The sequence below is a fragment of the Thermobia domestica genome, chromosome 15 (genome assembly GCF_964235325.1).
Source record: "Thermobia domestica chromosome 15, izTheDome1.hap1.1, whole genome shotgun sequence".
Lineage (NCBI taxonomy): Eukaryota > Metazoa > Arthropoda > Insecta > Zygentoma > Lepismatidae > Thermobia > Thermobia domestica.
The window spans coordinates 115,022,751-115,046,987 of NC_137468.1; the positions used below are offsets into that span (position 1 = coordinate 115,022,751).

Below are 24,237 nucleotides of genomic sequence, written 5' to 3' on the forward strand. Positions count from 1 at the left end.
TGATTTTAAACCCAAACAATGAGCCTCAGAAAGCCTCAGAAAAATATGTCACATTTTAAAAATGAACATTTTGTTCACGCAAGTCATCGAGGAACATAATTTTAATAGTTGGCGAAAAGTAAATCCACCCCTTTATTCTCCACTGACTTTACTTCATGCAGTGAGGATCATCAGGAAGCATCAAAACAAATATGCACCTTTGAATTCAAAGTCAAATATAGATTTTTACGAAAATTATCGAGCAAGGCGGTGGGTATTAATTATCGGGGAGAGTTATTCCCCGTTCATTCTTGACAAATGTTAAAACGGAGAAATGGAGATTATTGAAAAGACCGAGAAAAATATACACCATATTGCATCAAAGTAGAATAATATTGGTGAAAGATATGGAGGAAAATTTATGTCTTACATTACGTATTTAAAGAAGGAAACTTGGAAGTTTAGAAGTCGTACTCACTTATCCTTGACCAATTTCAACCGCAGGCAATAAGCTTCTAATAATGTAAGTTGGTATTATACAGCTAGTAACGTTAATTAATACGTTCACTGGAATTTATCACTGCAACTAGAATTAGTTTTAAAATATTTGAGATATGCTTATTTTAGCTATATGAAAATATTGCCTTCTTTATGTAGTTTGTAAATGTAATGTGTTTAGTTGTTTATTATTATTATTATTATTATTATTATTATTATTATTATTATTATTATTATTATTATTATTATTATTATTATTATTAATGAAATGAAATGAAATCTTTGAGTTTTACGTCCAACGAATGTGCCTGCTAGGCTAAAGGAGACGGGGATTATGAGAAATGAATGAAATGGTGGAATGAAGAAAGTGGGAGGAAACAGGAGAACCGAGGAAACCCACACACACACGGTATTTGTCCACCACAAAGTCCACTTGGCGGGAGCAGAGTTGTTCAAAATGCACCCCATGCAGCAGAGGTGAGCGCTCTACCACTGAGCCACCGCGGCCCCTATTATTATTAATGCTAGCATGGAAGTTATAAAAAATATATTGGGAACATGTATAAAGGCATCAACGAATTTGTGGTAGGCTATCAACCTCCCGTTTATATATTAAAGAAAGCTGACGAAACATTTTTCACGGACAGAGATAGTATTTTGAATAGGTTTAAGTATTTCTATGACATTGTTAAACACGACAAAAAATAATGTTCATTTAGAAAGTGCAATGCAGAACCGTATATTTCAGAACCTAACCAAGAAGAAATAGACATTGCGATAAAGAAGTTAAAGAAACACAAATTTTCAGGTATAGACGAAATTCCCACTAAAATAATTTTAGCTGGAGAAGGTAGAATTGTAGAGCGATATACACAAACTCATTCTTGTCATATGGAACAAGGAAAAATTGTCACAAGAAAGGAAAGAATTAATCATTGTTTCAATTCACAAGAAAGGGAATTAAACTGAATGTAATAATTACCGAGGCATCTTTGTTTTGTCAACGTCCTATAAAATCCTCTCAAACATTCTGTTGGTTTGTTTTTGTTAAATATATTTTATTTTCTCGAGGTGAACTAGAAGCTACAGAAAACTAAATCAAGGTCCACATGTGGCCCGCGACCTTGAGTTCGACATGCATGTGTTAGAGTCATTTTCAGGATCTCAAAAACTTCAGAACTTCAAACGTACTCAAATTTCAATGGAGCGTGCATTTTCTCTATAGTATTTGCTGATATAACTGCCCTTTAAAAATTTTCTTTGATTCTATTCGATAGGGTTTCCCGGCGGAAGCTCACGTGGTTTGGATTCCACGTTAATCAGTAGGTCCACGTCTCATATAGCCTCGCTGCTGAACGGAACGTTAAACTCAAAATCAACTCAACTCTATTCGATAGAGAGCGGAAGTTACATTCCTGATGTTCAAATGGGCTCCAGGATATTAATACATTAATATCTCCTGCGCATTTTAAATGTAATATATATAATGTAATATATACAATATATAATTTTTGAATGTTATTTTCGAGTTTATTCTTGCGACTTTGGCTGAAAAATAATTTTAAAACTCATGTCATAATGTACCTACTAAATGCATGCATGTACGATTTTATTCACTACCTGCAGTTGTGGGAGCTATTGAGACATTTTAGACAACATAATGATTAAAGCATGATTGGCATGCTCAGTGCAGTAGAGAATCAAGTTCACTTTGTAACGTTAATTCTGTCGTGAACTATGTTACATATGCCCTGATTCTAAATGTTTAGCCAATACACGAGATTATCTGGAATAATTCAACACATTAATGCACTTCATATATATATATATATATATATATATATATATATATATATATATATATATATATATATATATATATATATATATAATTCTTCAACGTATATCTTGTTCGACACCTTAAAATATTGTATATACATTCAGATTACACAAGATGGTTCCTCGTTACATCTATCTTTCTAGTTACTATAGCAACGATATTAAAACAAGTAAACAAATCGTCATAGCAACGATAACAGAATCTCAATATAATACAAATATTTAAATTATTTCTTTATATAATTTCTTCTTCTTCTTCTTCTTCTTGATAGCTTGTGCCTTTTTAAATAGCTCATTTTGCCCGTAAATACAAATAATACTTAAAAGTACATAAGAATTATACATTATCGTTGTATAATGGCTCCCGAATTACTGAGACTTCTTTACATTGATCACAATTAAATAAAGAATCCTAGACCGTTAGACATTTCGTATACGATAGTTACCTTAGTTTTTGAATAACCCTCGTATATATAAAATTACAATTCATAAAATAACATTTCATTTTCATTTTATCCCAATATCATTTTTAGATTTATTTCATAATCAATTTTATTTTAAGTCTGTAAAATTACCGACGATAAGGAGATATTCAAAATGTGGTACGTTTGTTGGTTATTTTTAGGTTCTAAATAAATTCTTTAATTCGATGTCATTTATACATATTAACAATAAATTTGGTGTACGTTAAAATACAACTTAACCTATTTCATTTATTCGGGCATAGTTAGCATAAATTTGATACACAATATTTGTATCGATGCATAGATGCAATTCATAGAATATGAGCGAAGTAGAATTACAATGAAATCAGAACAATGTTCAAAGTGAAACAAAACAAAAAACAATTAATATCACAAAAAGAATAACTTGTCATTTAAGTTTAAATTGCTGTTTTTATATTCTTGCGAATCCATTGTTAAGGTGGTTTTAATCCAATCCACTTCAACTACATTTAGGTTAAGTGACATCACTAAAAGATTCAATTAGGTTACATTGAATAGCACAATCTTGTTTACGGTCCTGTGTGTTGTTTACTTCACTAATTGTTTGGTTTTTAATTTTTTTAAATATCTGCCACCTAGCTAATTATTACGAAATCTGGTAGTACGTGAGTAATTAACTCGATTATTTAGATTATTTCTATAGAAACAGTACTATTATTATTTCTGTTTCTTCTGAAGTTAGGTTCTGTCGTATTATCGTTACGAGTAAATCTAACATTATCTCTTGTACTAGGATTACAGTTCTCTCTAACATGTGTATTTCGAACAGGAATATAATTAGCTTGATTACTATTACTATTACTTTGCAATCTAACCTGGCTCTCATAATTTTGAACGATCTTAATTAAATGATTGAAATTTATACATCGTGACGAGATTAATACTTGCTGAAGCTTAAACGGTAGTAATATTCGTACTGAGGCGATAATACGCGACTCCTGTTGGTAGGGATTGATTTTTTTTCAAATCATTATACCCGGCGATCACAAAATCGGTAAGGCTTTTATCGACTTTTGGATCAAAACTTCGATTCCGGATCTGAGCATCCCTGTCTGCTAACATAAGATCATTTTCGAAATTAGCTAGCAAGGCATTTTTGAAATCAGAATAGTTACGTAAATTACCGCCAATTGTCTTAAACCATACAGAACAGGGTGGTAACAAATTATGCGGTATTATCTTAAGAAAATTGGCCTTTTTATCTATGCCTGTTAATTCGCACTCTTGCTCAATTTTTTCTAGAAACATACTTGCAGGAATATCTTCTGATCTGCCACTGAATTTGGTTAGTGACCTTATTTCACTGAATTCCACCTTTAGATGTCGTTTTCTGTGCATATGCTTCCTACGAGGTGTCCTCCTTTCTTCATTCTCTGTATTTGAGATGGTGTCTTCCTTGTCAGAACAGATTTCGGATGAATTGTTGTGATTTTCGCCGTGTCTTGGTTCAGGTCTCGTATATTCATTACGCACAGCATTGAAGACAGGATCAGGAGTACTGTTGACCGCACTGATCTTCTCTTTAATAATATGGGTTTCTTCCTGCAATCTTCGAATTTGATTAGCAGTTCGTTGACTTGAGTTTCAACTACGTCAACATTACTTTTCATCAATGCAAAGCTATGAACAATCTGTTCCGTCCTGTTGTGAGTTACTTCCAATTTGGTATTTAACTGTTCCGATCTGAAATCCAATTCATGTCCTATTTATCGTGTCACTTGTTCCAACCTGGCGTCTAATTTGCAATCCATTTGTTCCAATCTGGCATCCAACTCATATCCTATTTGTAGTGTCACTTGTTCCAACCTTGTACCTAATTTAGAATCCATTTGTTCCAATCTGGTGTTCAATTTGGAATCAATGTTTTGTGTCACTTGCTCCAACCTAGTATCCATCTGTTGTGACATGGAATTCATTTGTTGGCCTAGCTGTTGTAAAAGTTTAACTACATCTGACGAAGTTTCACTTCCAGGAACATCAACTTTTTCAATTCCGGTATTCACATTTATTATGGGTCTTCTGTAAATTTTTATTTTATTACGAAGCAATAAATAATCCGTGGTGATGAGAGATAGTTAACTTTTACTTCTAACTGATCTCCAAAGTCCACGGTTCCTGCACCATATAATATGTAACGTTAATTCTGTCGTGAACTATGTTACATATGCAATGATTTTAAATGTTTAGGCAATACACGAGATTATCTGGAATAATTCAACACATTAATGCACTTCATATATATATATTGTTATTCTTCAACGTATATCTTGTACGACACCTTAAAATATTGTACATTCAGATTACACAAGATGGTTCCTCGTTACATCTATATCTTTCTAGTTACTATAGCAACGATATTAAAACAAGTAAACAAATCGTCATAGCAACGATAACAGAATCTCAATATAATACAAAGTATTTAAATTATTTCTTTATATAATTTCTTCTTCTTCTTGATAGCTTGTGCCTTTTTTAAATAGCTCATTTTGCCCGTAAATACAAATAATACTTAAAAGTACATAAGAATTATACGTTATCGTTGTAACTTTTTTGGTCATTTTTGACATATTTCATCTTTAAGATCTCTATCTGTAGCAGAGTTTAAAAGATTCGTGTTCGGATATTATAAATAACTCTTGAAGTTTAAAAGCAGTACAATTAACTTTTCCCATATATTTAAGCATCTTGTAGAAACTAAATCTCTCTCTCTCTCGCACAACTTTGGTAATTGGCTTTAATTCCTTGTGCTCTGAACACTCCAATTGTCTTCAACCATTTACTATATATATATATATATATATATATATATATATATAATGTCTAGTTTCAAGTTTTCCAGTTTCAGATATTTTCCATGGGGCCTAATTAAACCTCATGGAATCCTGCAATGAGTTTTTTTTTTAAAAATGGAAGTCCACTGGGTTAATAACCAAATTAGATTGAACAAACTAAGTTGTCTTAATGAAAAAAGAAATATACCAAACGATTTGCTGCCAGGAACATTTTTTGTTTAATTCAGTCAAGTCTTCGTTCTGTATAGAGAAATACGTGTTACTCTCCTTTTCCTTTCTTCACGTAGAAACACATTTACTAAAAAGAACAAAAAGTACAATTCACATTGTCGTGTCTATTTGGTTGAATTTTATAAAGTACTATGAAGTGCTCTCTTCAAATTACTAATACGGTCTTTTATCTTCATTCTAATGCTCTCTGAAAACTAAATATCTCACTTCTTTCGTTCACGAATGTGTGTACAAGTATATATACATGCTGATGGTAAGTTCTCTCCTCAAGAGTCTGTGGTTTTATAATTATGTCCTGGAAAAGAAAAAAAAAAGTATTATTTAATATAACATCTTTGCGATCGAAGTTATTTTTTTCTCATTACTTACTTTATATAGCACAAAACTATGTCTTTCAGTCATTGGTTAGACTATGGCCCTTAAATTTTATGTTGGAAACTCAAACATCCTTGAGTTAATGGAGTTTCTCTCTCATCTGGTATTTTTTTTTCTTTGCTGTATCGAAATGTCTGCGGAACGGGTAAATATTTTATTTTTCATATAAAGATCTAGAGTCTTGAATCATACTGGACTATACTTGTCGAGAGCATAGTCAAGTGAATGACTAATAAAAGTCTAACAGGAAAATATTTTCAGAACATTGGTGCTCTTGATTCGCCAGCATTCAACAAAAACGTGTAAAAGGTGAATGAAATGTGTCGTGTTTCTTTTTTTCTTTTCGAATCTTTATTATTTTATTTTGTCTGTAGACTTGGGTGTATGTGTGTGTGCTATTAATGAAATTATTACAGGAAAGATATTATAATTATATATACCGGTGCAATTAATTTCCTCGAAGGATGTCACAACGAAAGATAATTTAGATGCAGAGGGTTCAGAACCATTAGAAGCCACATCTCAGAAAACAGATGTTTAATCCGGGTATCTTAGGAGGGGAAAATTTCCCACCCAAAGTTGTAGAAACCCACTCCACAAATGTTTGAAGATATTGGTATAGCCACACAGAGAAAAAGAAAACGTATGAGGCGTACGTAAAATATAGGTTACATGTGTTAATCATATTGTTTTTGGACTTAACATACAACAAACGAGTAACTGAAAAAATAAATTTTATACGTGCTTTCCGTATAAGTGTTCCGAATAAACATACTTTCTGTACGAACGAAACAACTGTATATAGGTAGTCTGAATCACACATACACATAGGCGTATGTAACATATAGCTGACATAGGGTATATGTAATACTTTTGCAATATATGAAAGACTGTTAGATGTCAGACATCCTGCAACGGCATGATGTAACATCTAACGGCAATGCGTATTTAGCATATGGATAGCGTTTGCTCCATACTGATTTCTGTAGTAAACATAAGGATTCCGTATACTGGTACAATATACCGCTGTCCGGATAACTGATTTTTCTCAGTGCATTTATATATATTTCTGGTGTCAAATTTTTGGGCCGCGGTGGCTCAGTAGTAGAGCGTTCACTTCTGGTGCATGGGGTCTCTGATTCGATCCTAGCTCACGCCAAGTGAACTTTGTGGTGGATAAACACCGTGTACGTGGGTTTTCTCGGGGTTCTCCCGTTTCATCTCACTTTCTTCATTCCACCATTTCCTTAATTTCTCATCATCACCTTCTTTAACCTGGCCGTCATAACCATGGGACGCAAATCTTAAAGATTTCTTTTTTCTAGTTTCCAATTTAACATGCGGGTTATGTTTTTTAAATTTCCAATCAGTCGATGTCTTTATCATATTCCAAAAAAGTCACATTTTTTTAATGATACAATTTTTATATTTCCCACTTTCTTTGTCATTTTGAGAAAACGCATGCTAAAATTCCCTGCAAAATTCGCTTTTATCCGAGAGGCTTAACACTAAGCAATAAATGTATCAGCACGAAGCTACGACAGAAAAAAAAAATGTGTTGATCAGGTTTCAATGTGGTATATTTGTGCTTTTTGAGGTGTAATGCTTGGAGTGTTATATTTCTTTATAATAGAGTTATTTGAAGTATCCGAAATTTAATCGACTAGAACGTTGATGATACTATGTCGTATTTAGAGAGGGAGAAACCAGGAGCGGATCCAGGGGGGGGGCGATTGCCCCCCCCCAAGAGTAAACTTTCTTATTTTATATATAAAACCCATCCCAGAGTTTGGTACTCTTAAAAGTAGCTCTAAGTAACAGTATTACAACTTACCGCCCCTCCCAGAAGTCCGTCCTGGATCCGCCCCTGGAAGAAACTCACATGTGGCCTTTGCCACTAGTCGTCGAGTTTTTAAAAGCAACGGATGAATTGTTGTCAAATATTAGAATGTATAGAGCAAGTACTGTTCTAAGTATGATGGCCGATGAGTCTACAGATCTCCGCGTGCGATCGGAACTTTCACTGTTTTCGCTATCTGAAGGAAGGTGCTCCAGTTAAGTGTTTTTACAAAATAGTACAACTACAACAGACTTATGCGACATACGTATATATCAACGACGATTAATGATATTCAGACAATGAATATCAATGTCAGGAAAATTTACTGGATTGTAGACCTTTATTTTACTTATTTCTTTTCTATAAGAGTAATTGTAGGGAATATAACTAATGCAAATATAGATAAACAACTCCACAGAACTTAATAAAAAACTGCAAAAACTTCCTTTAGACTAACCTGTATTTGTGGCATGTGTGTGTGTATATGTGTGTGTGTGTGCAGTATTTACACTTTAGTATCACTAACAAGTGGAGTTCTCGTCTTAACCGAATCAATGATATAAGATTTTTATTATTATTATTAACAATGTTTTAGATAAAATTGAAAAGCAAAAAGACGTTCCAAAGGCTGATAATGGGAGGGTTTAATTTTATACATATTGAAATATCATTTGTATGTAATTTTATACATATTGAAATTTATTTCGACAAATACTTGCATTAAGTGATACACAGTACGATTTGGAAATTATCCCTTGAACATTAGGTAAGAATAAAAACAATAGTTGCGCATATTCTAACAGTAGGACGAGAGCCGAAAGTTCTCATCCTAATAAATGCGAATATTTATTGGATAATTGAATAAATATGAATCTTTATCTGATCAAAATATTATTAGTAATAATTCTTGTTTATGGAGAAAGTTTATATTTCAATAGTTAAAAATTAATGTGTAGTAGTGAAAAAGAGATACAGTTCTCTGAAAGTGTATAGATGTTTTATTTGCACATAATATGGTAATTGTGGGTGATTAGGGCCACTTAAAAAATACCTACTGCTCCTTCATTGTTTATTATATCTTCCGAATTTCTAGTAAATATACTTCCTACATCCATTAGCCATTGATTCTATCCAGAAATGTTTACACATCCTCAAAGGTTGGAGAGAAAATTAAAAAAAGATAAAGTATTACGAGCGGCCCTATTCACCATTACTTATCACTGAATGAATATATTTGGAAAAAATATTTTTTTTTATCAAGACAGCAAATATATATGCTATCAATAGTGCGTAAAAAGAACAATAATGCGAAAAAAAGAACAATTATTTTTAATGAATAATGTAAATACAAAAATATTGTTACTCCCACTGTAATACATTGGATTACGAAGTATTCATGAAATAATGAGTTATCAAAGAACAATATTGTTTTAAAAAAGTTTTCTTTCAGAATTCAGAGTAAGCACAGAAACATTACTAGGTTACTCGGAATACAGCACATTACAAGATAATATCATATGAAATGATATTGCTTGCATGAAATAATAATAATAATAAAATAACTCGTGACTCAATAGTTACATTTGAGTCTGAAGTTACTCTTGATTTAAGAAGTAGGGGCAATCAAGCATCGTTCGCATGTCAATTTTCTTCTCTGCCCTACGCATAGTGCATGGAACGAAGCTTTACATTTCCACAAGATATCCAATCGCCGAAAGTAAAGATTTGGAGTGGTAATACGAAATACAACAATATGTACAAATATTGTTATCAACTTTGTTATTTGTTGTTATCTTCCTTTCGATTTTCCAGTAGAAGATCCAGGGTGTGTAGCACAGCATGGTTGATGATTGGTCTTGAAAAGTTTCGTTCGTGATCGATCGATGAATTCCGGTGACATTTTTACTAGTCAATGTTCCAACTCCTGCTCTTGTTAATTTGTAAAGTATGTTTATCCTCTTTCCTTTTTAACTGCTTTGAAACCTGCCTTAGTTTCAATTCTTCTGTGCAAGCACGTTCTGGGAACACCATACACCCTTGCTGCTTGTCTTTGACTCTAACTGCCTACAGTGCCACCCGAACAACTTCTTCAGTTCATTAGACTTCAGTTTTCCTTTTGTGTCTGGTCATCTGAAATTAAACAAAGTAATTAATATTTTTTCTTAAAGGCACCTAAATATGTGAAGACATCTTCAAAACATGTCTACAATCATTTAAAGTATAAAAATCTATAAAATATGTTACAAGTATGGTGGCTTTATTCGCCCCAAATGACTAGACCCTATTCACCCAATTTACACATATTTTCATATCATTGGATGGCAACCCTACTTCCATGCACTGACTGACATTGAACAAGTGTTTGTATGTTGCCCCATAACTATCGCTCTTACAGAAAGTATAACGACTCTATAGAAAAGCGTCGTCAACCTGGTCCGTCTGGTAAAATATAAGTTACGAAACGATAATAACTTTTCTTTATGCACAAATCAACTCAGATATTCAAAGATTATTAGTCTCACCTTTATTGCTTGATATGTCTTAAATATTGTTTTTAAGACCGTAAAATACATAAATTTACTTGACTAGGTCAACACATAACATGTACATAGCCATAACTATCCCATAATAATCTCTTACATATATTAAAAACATTCTTCTTTTCTGTTAATTTAAAATGAACATTCTACTAAGTATATTACATATTTATGAGCACTTTTTGCCCACGGTACAGGTAAATATTATACAAACTAAAGTATTTCGTTATAGAAAATGTCGCCTGACAAAGGGACTGAATATAAAAGTCATGAGTAGGCTTGGCTTTTATATTCAAGAACCACTGGTCTGATTAGATTAATGTTCGTACATTACATATGTTCTTTATATTTTGATCACACCTCGTATATATCTTCATTATTTTTTTTGTTTAACCCTCATATATATATAAAATATTAGTTATTATCATTCACATAAATACATTTACAATAAATCTTTGATTTCATTAATATTTCTCTTTTATTACATTATTATTTATTCTTTATCATTAAAAACATCGTCGCTTAGAAATATAATTAACGAGGGTGAAACACAAATTATCAAGATTACTAGTTTCGATCATTATTACAAACGATGATGTGATAAATAATATTTGTTCTTTTCGGGCGCATTGTATAACAAATAAGTTAGATGTTGCAATTGTAATGTATACATAGTAGCACTAAGATGTCCAAAATAAAGAAGAATTTCACTCAAGGTAGTCATTGAATAATTGATTTTATAGAATGGATCTTATTCTTAACATAATCTTTGATAATTAAACACAAATCAATCTGATATAAAATAATTTTTGCCTTTAACTAATTATAAATTGAATTATGATTCTTCACATTAATAAGAAAGAATAAAAATTAAACATAACCTACGTTTGTATAATCAAATGGAAGTAAATAAATTTATTTTACAGAAACGTCATAGGAAAGATCATTTTCATAATTAGCATGAACCGGTAAATTGGAAGATAAATGTTCATAGAAATTATCGCTTAAATTTTTAGACAAATGCTCATGAGAACCTACAGCTGACATGGGTTTAACCCCTACCATATCAGCCGCAATTAGTTTAAATTCATACTCGAGTAGGGTTCCAATAGGGTACACTGTACAGCACAATCATGATTATGTCCTGTATTATTGTTTTGTACAGAAATTACTTCAATACCTGGATCTTGATGTGAAGTGCCATCTCTTATCCTTCCATTACTTCTATCCACGTAGTTCGCTGCGTTGGTGGAATTTCTCCATACATTTCGTCTATTTTTAAATCTATTTTGACTATATGGTCTAACATAGGAATTATTACGATTAATTAGGTTAGGCGGATTCCCTACATAACCTTGTCTATTTTGTTCATTTTGATTGCTAGAGTATACTCGTCTTAGGTTCGGTTCATTATTATTCACACTTCGGATATTCAAATTCCGAACAGGGACCAAATGATCTGAATTATTCTTATTTTTACCCATTCCTGATTGTGTTAGATTCATAGCATGGTATTGAGTTTCGTAGCATTGTACAAGCATTAATAAATGACTGAAACTCATACACTGTGTGGAAAATAAGATCTGCTGTAATTTAAATGGAAGCAAATTGCGAATCGATGCAATTATTCTTGATTCCGATTGCAAGGGATTAACGACCTTTAATTCATTATAGACATTTATAACAAACTCTACAATAGATTTGTGCAATCGAGGATTGAAATGTTGATTTCTAAGAGTGGCATCTCTGTTTGCCAGCAAAAAGTCATTTTCGTAATTCGCGATCAATGCCGCTTTAAATTCCTCATATGTACTAATGTGATCACGTATTGCCTTAAACCATAAGGAACAAGGTGGGAGTAATACATGGGGTATTAATTTCATGTATTGTGATCGGTCGATAGACATTATACTGCATTCGTCTTGGAACTTCTCTAAGAAAGAACTAGCATTTTCATTGCACTTACCACTAAATTTACTCATGGCTTTGATTTCGCTCATCTTGACACTTAACTTTACCTTTCTTTTCTCACTCCTTGTTCTTGTGGTGTGATTGTTCCGGTCCGTAGCGTGCTGTGTCATGATACCATTTATATTTCGTTCATCAGTGATCTTCGGACAATTTTCCTCTAATATAATATCCTCCTCAGATTCCGGTGAAGGCGTATTTATATCCGGTGATTGGGGAAACTCGAAGCGATCACTGCCCAGATTATTGCGATAAATGTTATCTCTAGCCTGTAACGTTTTAATTTCTTCCTGCATAGTAGCCAACTGGATCTTTTGATGTTTAACGGAAGATTCTATTAACGTTAAATCCTTTTTTACAGCACAGATTTCATGATTTTGATGATCGTGCTTTTCTTGACACTCATCAGATATCCTTTGTAACTTTTCTTCAAACTGTGAAGATATGTCGTTCATCACCTGTACGATTGTTTGTTTCGTATCGTCTGATTTTAGTTCTATCCGTCGGCTCAACTCTTCATATAGCTTGTTAGCTTCGTTAAATTTCAATTCCATCTTCTGTTCCACGGTCTGGTTAGCTTCATTAAATTTCTGTTCTATCTTCTGTTCCATGGTCTGGTTAGCTTCATTAAATTTCTGTTCTATCTTCTGTTCCATGGTCTGGTTAGCTTCATAGAACTTCTGTTCCATGGTTGTGTTAAATTGATTGAGCTTCTGTTCCATGGTTTGTTTCATGTCGGTGGTCATCTGCTGAAGAGCTAACAAAAGTCGATCCTCAGATGACAAACTTGGTGTTGCACTAATTTCACCTGGATTACTGGTATTAGATTCCTTTTGCACTATTTCACTATCCATTTTTCGTTTGATGACCTTACCGCTTCGTAATACGGTTAAGTTCGTATTCATAAATGGTAATATCCAAGTAAATTCAGCCCTACTTTCCTTCTTCGGGAACTGAATTTTCAAAAATCCCGGGTTTGGTAAACCAAATTTTTATAACGACTCTATAGAAAAGCGTCGTCAACCTGGTCCGTCTGGTAAAATATAAGTTACGAAACGATAATAACTTTTCTTTATGCACAAATCAACTCAGATATTCAAAGATTATTAGTCTCACCTTTATTGCTTGATATGTCTTAAATATTGTTTTTAAGACCGTAAAATACATAAATTTACTTGACTAGGTCAACACATAACATGTACATAGCCATAACTATCCCATAATAATCTCTTACATATATTAAAAACATTCTTCTTTTCTGTTAATTTAAAATGAACATTCTACTAAGTATATTACATATTTATGAGCACTTTTTGCCCACGGTACAGGTAAATATTATACAAACTAAAGTATTTCGTTATAAAAGAAACATTTCATTGTTAGAAAAACTACATGCTATATGATACACAATATTCACAACACTGAATTTTAACTTGTATCAAATTCTAACAACTTCAAGGACGTAACTTCAATTCTTCATACAATGAAAACTGTACAACCAACGCCCATCCATCTGTTCCACTAACACTCCTCACATTCTAAGCTCTCCATCCATGTGGCGTTTTACATTCTGCACTGCTGTCCAGCGTTGCCAGATTGAATTTTCTTAGAGTGGCCCTAATCACCCACACTTACCATATATAAAGGTATGGATTGCATGAGGTGCATGGTTACTTTCCACGTGTTTAATGAACTTCACTTAGAAATTTAGATTTCCCCTCAAAACCGAGGGGATTGGATAAAACAATGTCAGGAGCAAAGGAAGTGCATCAAACGAAAATTTGAAGCACCAATATAATATACGCCGATATCATTTGATATACAACGTTCAATAATTTTATCTACTTAACTTTGTCCCTAATAGCACCGTTTTAAGACCTCCAAACTATGCTGTACGTAAGTGTCGGAAGTGTTATAGAACGGCTTTGCTCGTCCGTCCGTCTAGCGACAGGATCAGAGCAAAAATGGTTTAAAAAAATATCGAAATGTGTTTTTTTACAATCGATTCAGCGTCCAAAGGATAGCTTCCGTTTCATCCATTAACTTTCTGTTCAAACCAGAAGTGGTTCAAATTAATCATTTCCGGTTTCAACGTTTAATGCCATAGAACGAAACGGTAACAGATAGCCTGAAGTGGCTTTATGCAAATAAATAAATAAATAAATAAAATTTAAAAAATAAAAAATAAAAATAAAAAAATAAAAATAAATCAGCATCTCAAGAAAACATATCATGACTTCCACAACACTCTATGAAAACCGGAAGTGGTTCAAATTTATTATTACTTGCAATTTTCAATACCAGTTTCAACGTTTATCACTATAGGACAAAAACGGTAACAGATAGCGAGAAGCTATTTTCTGCTAACGATTCAGCATCTCAAGACAACATATCATGACTGTCCACCAGACTCTACCAATACCGGACGTACTAAAAAATTTACTATTATTTCCAGGATCAATACTGATTTCTGTACAACAAAAACGGTAAAATTTATCAAGAAGCATCTTTTTGCAATCGATTCAATGTCCCAAGGTTAGCTTCATTTTTTTCTCTTAGCCCTCTATTCAAGCTGGAAGTGGCGGGAGCTCATGTGGTATAGATTCCACGTTAATCAGTAAGTCCTGTCTCATATAGCCTCGCTGCTGAAAGGGACGTTAAACGCAAAAAATTCAACTCAACTCAAACCGGAAGTGGTTGAAATAAACGATTTTTGATTGTAGCCTTCATTACCTTAGAACAAAAACAGTAAGAGATAGCGAATAATGGCTTTTTGAGATGGATTCAGCATCCGAGGAACCAGTGTTGAATTCAGACATTTTCACCCGGGGGGAATATGAACTCCTCGGGGGAGGGGAGTTTGGGTGAAGTAATTTTTACATTTTGTGATTGAAATTTTGAGAGTTTCTCCGGGGGGGAATGAATTTTCTTCGGGGGAGAGATTCCCCCGGGGCTACCCCCTGAATTCATCCCTGCGAGGAACACGTTCTATCTGATCTTATTACTCTATTGCAACCAGTAGTTGCAGGCACTTTGAATAGTGAATTCGAATAGTTTGAAAGTCTTAGTTTTACACTGTGAAACGAAACTTATTTGTTTAATATTTAGTATTTGTTAGCTTTATTACTTATTGATTCATTATATCTGTTTTAATTATACGATACTAGATCTTCGCGTAACATTTTCTGTTTTCCTTAACGTAATATGGTAGATCTAGAAATTAAACATCATTAATGATTATTTGTATAAAACACGAAATTTTACTTTTCAAGGTTTTTTTTTCTGTATTTTCGAAATCTGAAAATACCATGCTTTGAATAATACTATATAAATATTGTTTTATTTAAACATTTAATAATCAAATTAACTACAATCAAACTGGACGATCTCGTGTTGTTTTCATAGTTGTACTCACCTAATTATCATTTCATTATCGCTACCACTTTTACTAAATTTTTCATCACTTACATAATAACTTTCTCCGTTTGATCATTTTAATCTGTGTGATTATTTATATTTATCTGTTTTATGTTGATATGGAATTTATATTTGTATACAAAAAACGTAAGATTTTAGAAGAATGTATTTTTATAGATATGTATTTTTGAAATGTGGTACACAAGTTTAAAGGATATTATGGCAAGTTCATATATGAAGTTGTTGCTTAATAGTGCAAATGTAATGTTATAAGTGTTTCTTGGACAATTGACAATAAAGAACATGATCCAAATGATTGGTAATAATAAGTGATTAAAACTAGTTTTAGAGTAAAAGTATACTTGAAAAAAGTCAGAAATAAACATTTAAGAAAAACATCACGATACCTTATTATGTGATAAAATGGAGTTAGTATAATAGGTAACTGGATTAGTGCTAATTAGTCATTTGAACCCAATAAGTATCATTGTTATCATTGTTTGATTTGTCTGGAAATTGTTGCTTAATCATGAAACTGTAAATTCACGCGTCCTTTGAGAATAAAGAGCATGATACAAAATTTTGTTAATTATATATGGTTAAAAAGCTAATTTTAGGGTCAAAGTATAGTTGAAACAACTAAGAAAAATGCCATGATGCTATATTACTTAACAGATGGAATTCAGGACCAGCCTTAGGAGAACGCCCCTTTCGATTATTTTTGTTTCTTAGTAAGGTTAGTGAAGTAGATATGAAGCGGGACATCAAAAGCAAACCCTATTTTTCCTCAATTAAAAACTATCGATATTACAAGTAATAGTGGCGCATAATAAATTTATATCTACCCACAGTTTTAATACTAAATTTTGTATCATTATTATACTTATAGGTTAAAAAACAATTCACTTAAAAACTGGTTGCATTCAGTGTCCTAAAATTATAACTTGCGTTGTGTTGTATTATTACAATAATTACTGCTAGTCTATGTAATACATGAAATGTGTTACATGGAAATACGTATGTTGTTGTCTGTACATGACGAGCTGAGATCAGATCACACTCCAGCGTGGGCCCCTCAGGCGCAGATTCCAATTGGGAGCAATCGGTCCGATTGACTAAAGGTTGGTCCTGATGGAAGTAATATAATAGTTAAGTATGTTAACTCTAATTGAGGGACTCGGAGAAAGACAATGGGAAGTGTCCTTTTTCTAATTTTCGAGTTAACCATGAAAGAAAACAACGTTCTTATACAATTCAATGCAATGACACGAAACAGACTTCCCCTGCCGTATGAACGAACAATGTCGAACGTACACTACCAACATATTGTTCTGTGATCTAATCCCAACCCATTCCACTAAATAACTCAATTTCGCCGTAAGTGGCGCTTACCATTGTCTTCCCCCGAGCCATTTAATTAATTATGTGATCCAACAAATATTGTCATTTGTTTTGTTCTTACTGCCATCATCACATTCATAAACAATTCACTTACTGCGTGTAGTTCTTTCAACAATCATGATTTACCAGGCTTTTTTCCAAATGCATTGAGCAGCAGCACGAGATGCTGATTTTCACCGACCTTCTATTAAAGAAGTGGATTAAAATTTCTACACAATGCAACAGTATCAAAATGATTCCAATGATGCTTCTAGATATCTAATTGAAAATATCTACCGTACAAATGTGTGCTCAAGGGAATTAAGGAACAAAAAATAACAACTCCTGTAATAAAATGTGGACGTTTAGAGGCAACACGTTGAAACCTTTCGAAACTATGACGAATTAATCTTCCAGGGAGGAGAAAATGACACGTTATTTCTGGGTATTACATTCTTACAGAACTAAAACACCCATCAACATTACTATCGCTTCCAAATAACACGGCACAATGATAGTGCTACGATATCGCAAATGTGAGTTTTAGCATTCAGTTTTGAAATACAATACTTCCATTTTCAGAGACATAATTTTAATATTTTTCTTCACTTTTTGCGAATATGTTTAAATGTGTATATATAACAAAAAAATGGAAGTTTACTGTGTATTGGATATACCTTGAAGTACTTTTGGAAAATACAAAATATTTCGAGTTACGGAAAATTCGAGTATAGGACATAAAAATCTTGCCAAACTCTATCATTAGAACAAACCAGACTATCTTAAACAAAATATTTTTTTATTCTATTTTGCTACTACCATCACCGTTACTACTAATATAGTGTTGTGATACTGGTAGTACTAAAATAAAAGGAAATTCTTGGCGCAATAGCCTTAAGGGACATTTCCTACCAACCGGCTTGTAGCACTCATGCCTTTGGCGTGATGTGTGGTCAACTCCGCGTCGTTAATACTGGCTTTCTAAACCAGATTTAATATTTCATTCTTTGAAGTAGCTCCATAATTGTCCTAGCGACGCTGGAAGGACGCCACAATGCCAACAACACCATCAGCCGAGTACAAACAGCCATCCATCTTTCGTTTGACCCATATCTGACACTGCTTGACTTCGCCAATTTCACGAGAAGCGGCATTCCAGTGCGGCTATGGCGTTGACATACTGCTAGTATTACTGTGTGTTAATATTAGTAAAAGTAATATTAATCAGTATAATCAGTAACTACTTTTGTGAAAAGAATCAATAACCATTAATGCTTCATTTTGAAAAATAATTTAAAAGGCACAAATATTGCTATTTAAATTGATTAACTATAATCAATTTAAATAGCAATATATGTGCCTTTTAAATTATTTTTCAGAATGAAGCATTAATGGTTATTGATTCTTTTCACAAGAGTAGTTACTGATTATACTGATAACGGGATATTTTGCCCATTCTTCTTTTGTTTAGTTCTTAACTTTTTTTTAAAACTTCCTTATTTGGCTAGTAAGGGCATAAAGTATCAATCATATTCTACCAAGAATTAAGCCAACATCTCTTTATTAAAGAAAAAAAAGAGCTTTCTTTCAATTATACACACTTGCGTGTTTTTCTATAACTTGGTAAATAAATATTATTTTATAGAATTAATATTGTAGCCCAATAGTGTTATTTTTACTCTATCCAGATATAAATTTTTCAGTGTAATAATGTACACAGTAGTATATGGTTTGTTTGTTTTACCTAAAATTTAACGTCGTTTTCAGTGAGAAAGTTATATGAAAAGTGGACGTATTATTTAAATGTAATCTTTACGTTTTACGTCCTATACTTATGCCGGCTCCCTAACAGCACAAGATGTGCTACGCATGTGCCATTTGGGTGTCCCAGCTACTTTTTAGGTACCCGATACTTGACACACATGATATTCATGTGCTAAGTATGTACTTCAGCTACCTACAGTTTTAGGTACTTGTTACACCTAATTGATATTTTCAACTATGTATCACAAATATAGCATTTATATATCTGGCTCAGTTTCGCACTCTAACAGTCATTTGTTTTTATGTCGTCACTTGCGACATATATCTGTCATGTTCTAGATATGTCCTTTAGGTACATACTGTTTCAGATACCCTAACAGCACAAGATGTGCTAGGCATTCGCCATTTAGGTGCTCTAAATTCATCTTACACATTTGATGCATTTGTTGCTTCTTTTTCTAAGAGATTGTGTACTAAAAGCAACAAACGCATCAACTTTATTAGATGGCAACTGTGGTCGGTCATTTGAGAGTGAATATGGAAGAACCATGAAATAAAGTAAATAGACACTCGTCATTTTGTTATAAAATTACATGGCGAGCAGATTTTATCTGATCCCAAACGGTTTTCGTCTAATATACGCGGTTAAAGGAGCATTCTGATTAGCCAAATTCAAAAGACCTCAACAATTTATTCCTCTACAAGCGACGTTCTCTTCATCCCCTCCGTAAGGAAGTCGGAAGAGCACGCGGTTTAGTAATCCAAAGGTTGGTAGTTCGCGCCCATCCTAAGGTAGCCCTTTATTTATTTTATTTTTACTTGTTTAAAGTGTTGTTTAGACTCACCTTAATGTAAACACATTACGCATCTAGGCGATTTAACATATTTTGGGGGAGTAATTTTGTGGTTCATTGATGCTTACGGCATGGGGAACATACCTAGGCATGTTCCCCAGGTACATGTTAGGCATGTGCCTAGGGGCGGACATAGACTGTGACTATCACTTGTCATCCATATGATTTCTTTCTCAGAAGTATATAATGCACATACTGGATACATTCCCATGTACCTGAGGAAACATGATAGACATATGCCTGCTATGTAATTGTGCTGTTAGGGTAATTTGGTGGTTCTTGACGCTTACGGCATGGATAACATACCTAGATAGTAGTAGGTACGTTCCGCAGGTACATGTCAGGCATGTGCCTAGGGGCGGACATAGACTGTGACTATCACTTGCCATCCATGTGATTTCTCCCACGCAAGACATCTTACATTGATAGTAGCATTTCCCAATCAAACAATGCGCAATCGATAGAGGAGTGAAGAAAAGTGAGAAATCCAAAGGTTTACGGGCCGACACCTAGAAACACAGAAGATACAGAGGGAAGAAGGATCTAGAATCATGTGAAGATAGCAACGCAAAAGATACACTGACACAGAATGACATTTTACACAACAGTACAGAAAGCAAACAAGCGTACCCACAGACATGCTCAGTAACATCATATGTAATGCAGTTGCAAACTGAGCACAAAATGAAGTTTTGTTAAATGGCTCGGAACATAAAACATCTAGCAAATCTAATTATGAATAGAACCATACCTATGAAGGCGTGATGTACAGTGTTGCCAACAGTTGAAGATAAGCCTATATGAATTCCTATGTGAATCTCGGATGATGAAGAATACATACAGTAGACGATTCGAACTACTTAAAATCAAAATATGAGACCACAATCAAGAATATAATCACTGAAGTACAAAAATAACGGACGAAGCACAGTGTCGAAGCATTTTTGATAAAGGAAAATGTCAGAATAGTACCAAAACACAGCACATAAGCTGAAATGATCCATGAACTTGGTTGACCAAGTAGTCCGCAGGCTAGCTGCTGGTGCACATGTTCGATTTCCGATTGGAGTGTTATGTAACATAGTAGTAGTTGGAATCCTACATTAAGCTAGATGCAGGAAGATCAATTCGGGGCATTTGTCCAGGGGCGCAATTCATACAGGCCTATCCCTGAGGCTTTCCTCCCCTAAACCGTTTTTCGCAGAAAATTAAAAACATGTATTCGTTTATTTCATGTGTAGTATCTACCTGCCAAATTTTATCAAAATCGGAGTGTTACACTTGGGAAGTGCTACATGTAAGAATTTAATTTCAGGAAATCAACATTAAACACAAAGCAAATAAGGAGAGTATGTATTCAGCTTTCAACGTATGGCTACATACAGTGTAAATTTTGAAGTTAGTAAACGCTGGACTGTTGAGGAATTAGGAATTAGATTTCTGGGCTTTCGGTATCTGTAGCCATGTTAGCCAGTCACATGTGAAGGATGACATCCTTCGGCGATCACACCATCCGAGGAAAGGAAAGGATGTAATAATTGGGTAGGAAAGGGCCCTGTGAGGTACCATTCCGGCATTTGCCTGGTGTGAATGCGGAAAATTCAGGAAAACCTCACTTAGGATGGCTGGCCGGAAAAGCTTTTATACTTTTTCGACAGAATGTCCCCACCGGGAATCGAACTCGGGACCGCTCGCACACGCTGGATTATAAAAAAAAGTTAGGTGGGTATATGGCGTATACTCCCATATTCCCTCGATTACATCTCGCCTTCAAAGTATAGTGCACTTTCCCTTCCCCATATAGAAGAGAAGGTTCCTTTCTTATCAGATCAACAATGATGGACTGAAGTCCATCTCCCACTTATTCCTACTTATGAAGGGAACTTCTCTAGCAATTGGGAGTCTACCAACATCTCCAGTGTTGGCACCGAAGCGTTTCGAGGTAAGCTCACACGCTCCTTTTGAAGCTAGAAGGCGTCTTCACATCGCAAGGTACCGAATCCTACAAAATAACCCCAACTTGGCGAAATTTAACCTATTACCTGGAATCCCGCTTGAAACCAGGGAGCGGCTAAAATCTCAGCCCTGCTTACTCAGATTAAGGCTAAGATACTACCGGAATCACCAGAACCAGTGAATTTCGCAATCGTCCCATTTCGGAATAGGATTGTCCTCTCTTCCCTGGAAGAATGTCTAAACTTACTTCTATGAAAAAGAAAGAAATTGCCATTATAGGAGTTACTTCTACTTATAATTCATTTACCTTCAATAAATGAAAATAAATAAATAAAATAGAACTTCCTTGTGGCTATATGGTTTAGCGTACGCATCTTTGGCGCGGGAGTCCTACGTTGATTCCGGGCAGGAGCTCATGCGGTTCAGATTCCATGTTAAGCTGTGCGTCCACGTCTGACATAGTATTGATACTGAATGGAACGCTGAACTCCAATCCAACTTCTAAAAAACAATTACTCCATTATATCCCACTGGGAACGGAGCTGTGTGACACTAATGCAAAATTGGGGGAACCAAGACGGTGATATGCTGAAGAAATGTCTACCACACTTATTCTCTGTGGTGGATGGGCAGTTGCTTTCCTTAAAGCTTTATACCTATAGACCGACCTACAGATCTGTAAATGTATAGTGATTGCTCGTTCAAATGATACCTGTTTCGGACATAAATCAATTTTCGAAGAAGGGTAATGGGACAGGCCCATTAGCGCGACATACAGAGGTTTATCGAAGGAAACTTCTCAAGGAGTAGTTTTTTTTGTTAGTGTACCAATTAACGTACTTTACGCACCAATTGCTTTTCCTTTCTTACAACCACTACTGCTGGGAATATTAGTCATCGTCACTTCTTTGAATTTTTAATTGGTATTTTTTTCTCAGACTTGCTCACCAATTGCTTTACAATGGTAGGTCAACAAAAACAAAAAAACAAGTTTCCAGTAGCATTAGTAACAGAGACAACACCAGCGGCGTAGCCAGCAAGTTGTTCTGGGACGTACTTTTTACATAAGTAAACAAAGAATCTTTTCTTTAAGAATGTTAAATCATTCTATCATACAGCATACTTTATTATTATTATTATTATTATTATTATTATTATTATTATTATTATTATTATTATTATTATTATTATTATTATTATTACATTACTTTAGCGAAACGTATCTTGACAGTGCATGTGATTAGAATCACAGCCTGTAGAAAATATACCATTAAACTACTCATAAGTAAACAAAAATTGTTTGTGGAAATCAATTTGTTCGACTTCTCGTTTATATGAGTATAAACAGTTTTTATAAAAATATATGTAAAGTTAGGTAAATGAGAGTAACAAAGTAGGTGAATAATTTAAATTGTTCTAATTATTTTAATGTGTTGCACAATCATAGTCATACGTCTTGCAAATAAAATCAGAAAAATAAACACACTGCTGAACAAGACTGCACTTATTTAATATAAAAAACACATTTACCAAAATCCAAAATCCTCATCAGACGTACACTCTTGTCGTGTGAGTGTACGTCTGATGAGAATCTTGGCTAGAAGATCGAAACGTCAATGTGCTTTAAAAAAAAAAATTAAATAAGTGCAAACGTCACGTGTAAAGGTATTTCTTATATTAAATAAGTGCAGTCTTGTTCAGCAGTGTGTTTATTTTTCTAATGTGTTGTGTGCTTTATTTATTTGTGTTTTCCTTTCATATTCTATTACGAATATAAACATTCTTTATTTGGTGCATAAAACGAATTAAATAAACATATAAAATCGAATTCCATTTCGAGGGGCCAGGAAATCATTTGGGGATGACGGGCGTGTATTTGTCCCCTCTCCCCGTGAATACACCGGTGGATAACGCACACCAAAGACAAGATCGATACATAAGAAAGTACATAATAAACTATTTTCTTATCAAATTCATGTTCAACGAACGTTTGTGTTTTAAAATTTTAAAAAATAAAACTAATAAAAAAGAAGTAAAGACAGGTACAGTGGCGTCGGAAGTATTTTTCAGCTGGGGGACAAACTGATTTTGAAATACTGTCTTAAAAATGGACGCGGGAATGTAACATAGTAAGATAATACGAATATATGTTCATAATGTAACAATAATTAGATTTGGTTGGATAATAATAATAATAATAATAATAATAATAATAATAATAATAATAATAATAATAATAATAATAATAATAATAATAATAATAATAATTATTATTATTATTATTATTATTATTATTATTAT

At 33.6% G+C, this 24,237-nt stretch overlaps 1 long non-coding RNA gene across 2 annotated transcripts in view; it reads right to left on the minus strand.

The window, feature by feature from the left end:
* Positions 1–8,757: 8,757 nt before the first annotated feature.
* The window catches only part of LOC145671209 (uncharacterized), a 63,851-nt gene continuing 48,371 nt past the window's right edge, over positions 8,758–24,237 (minus strand). For both annotated transcript variants that reach the window (XR_014128471.1, XR_014128470.1), the window contains one exon: positions 8,758–10,190. This is a non-coding gene — a long non-coding RNA (uncharacterized LOC145671209). The remainder of the gene's footprint in view (positions 10,191–24,237) is intronic.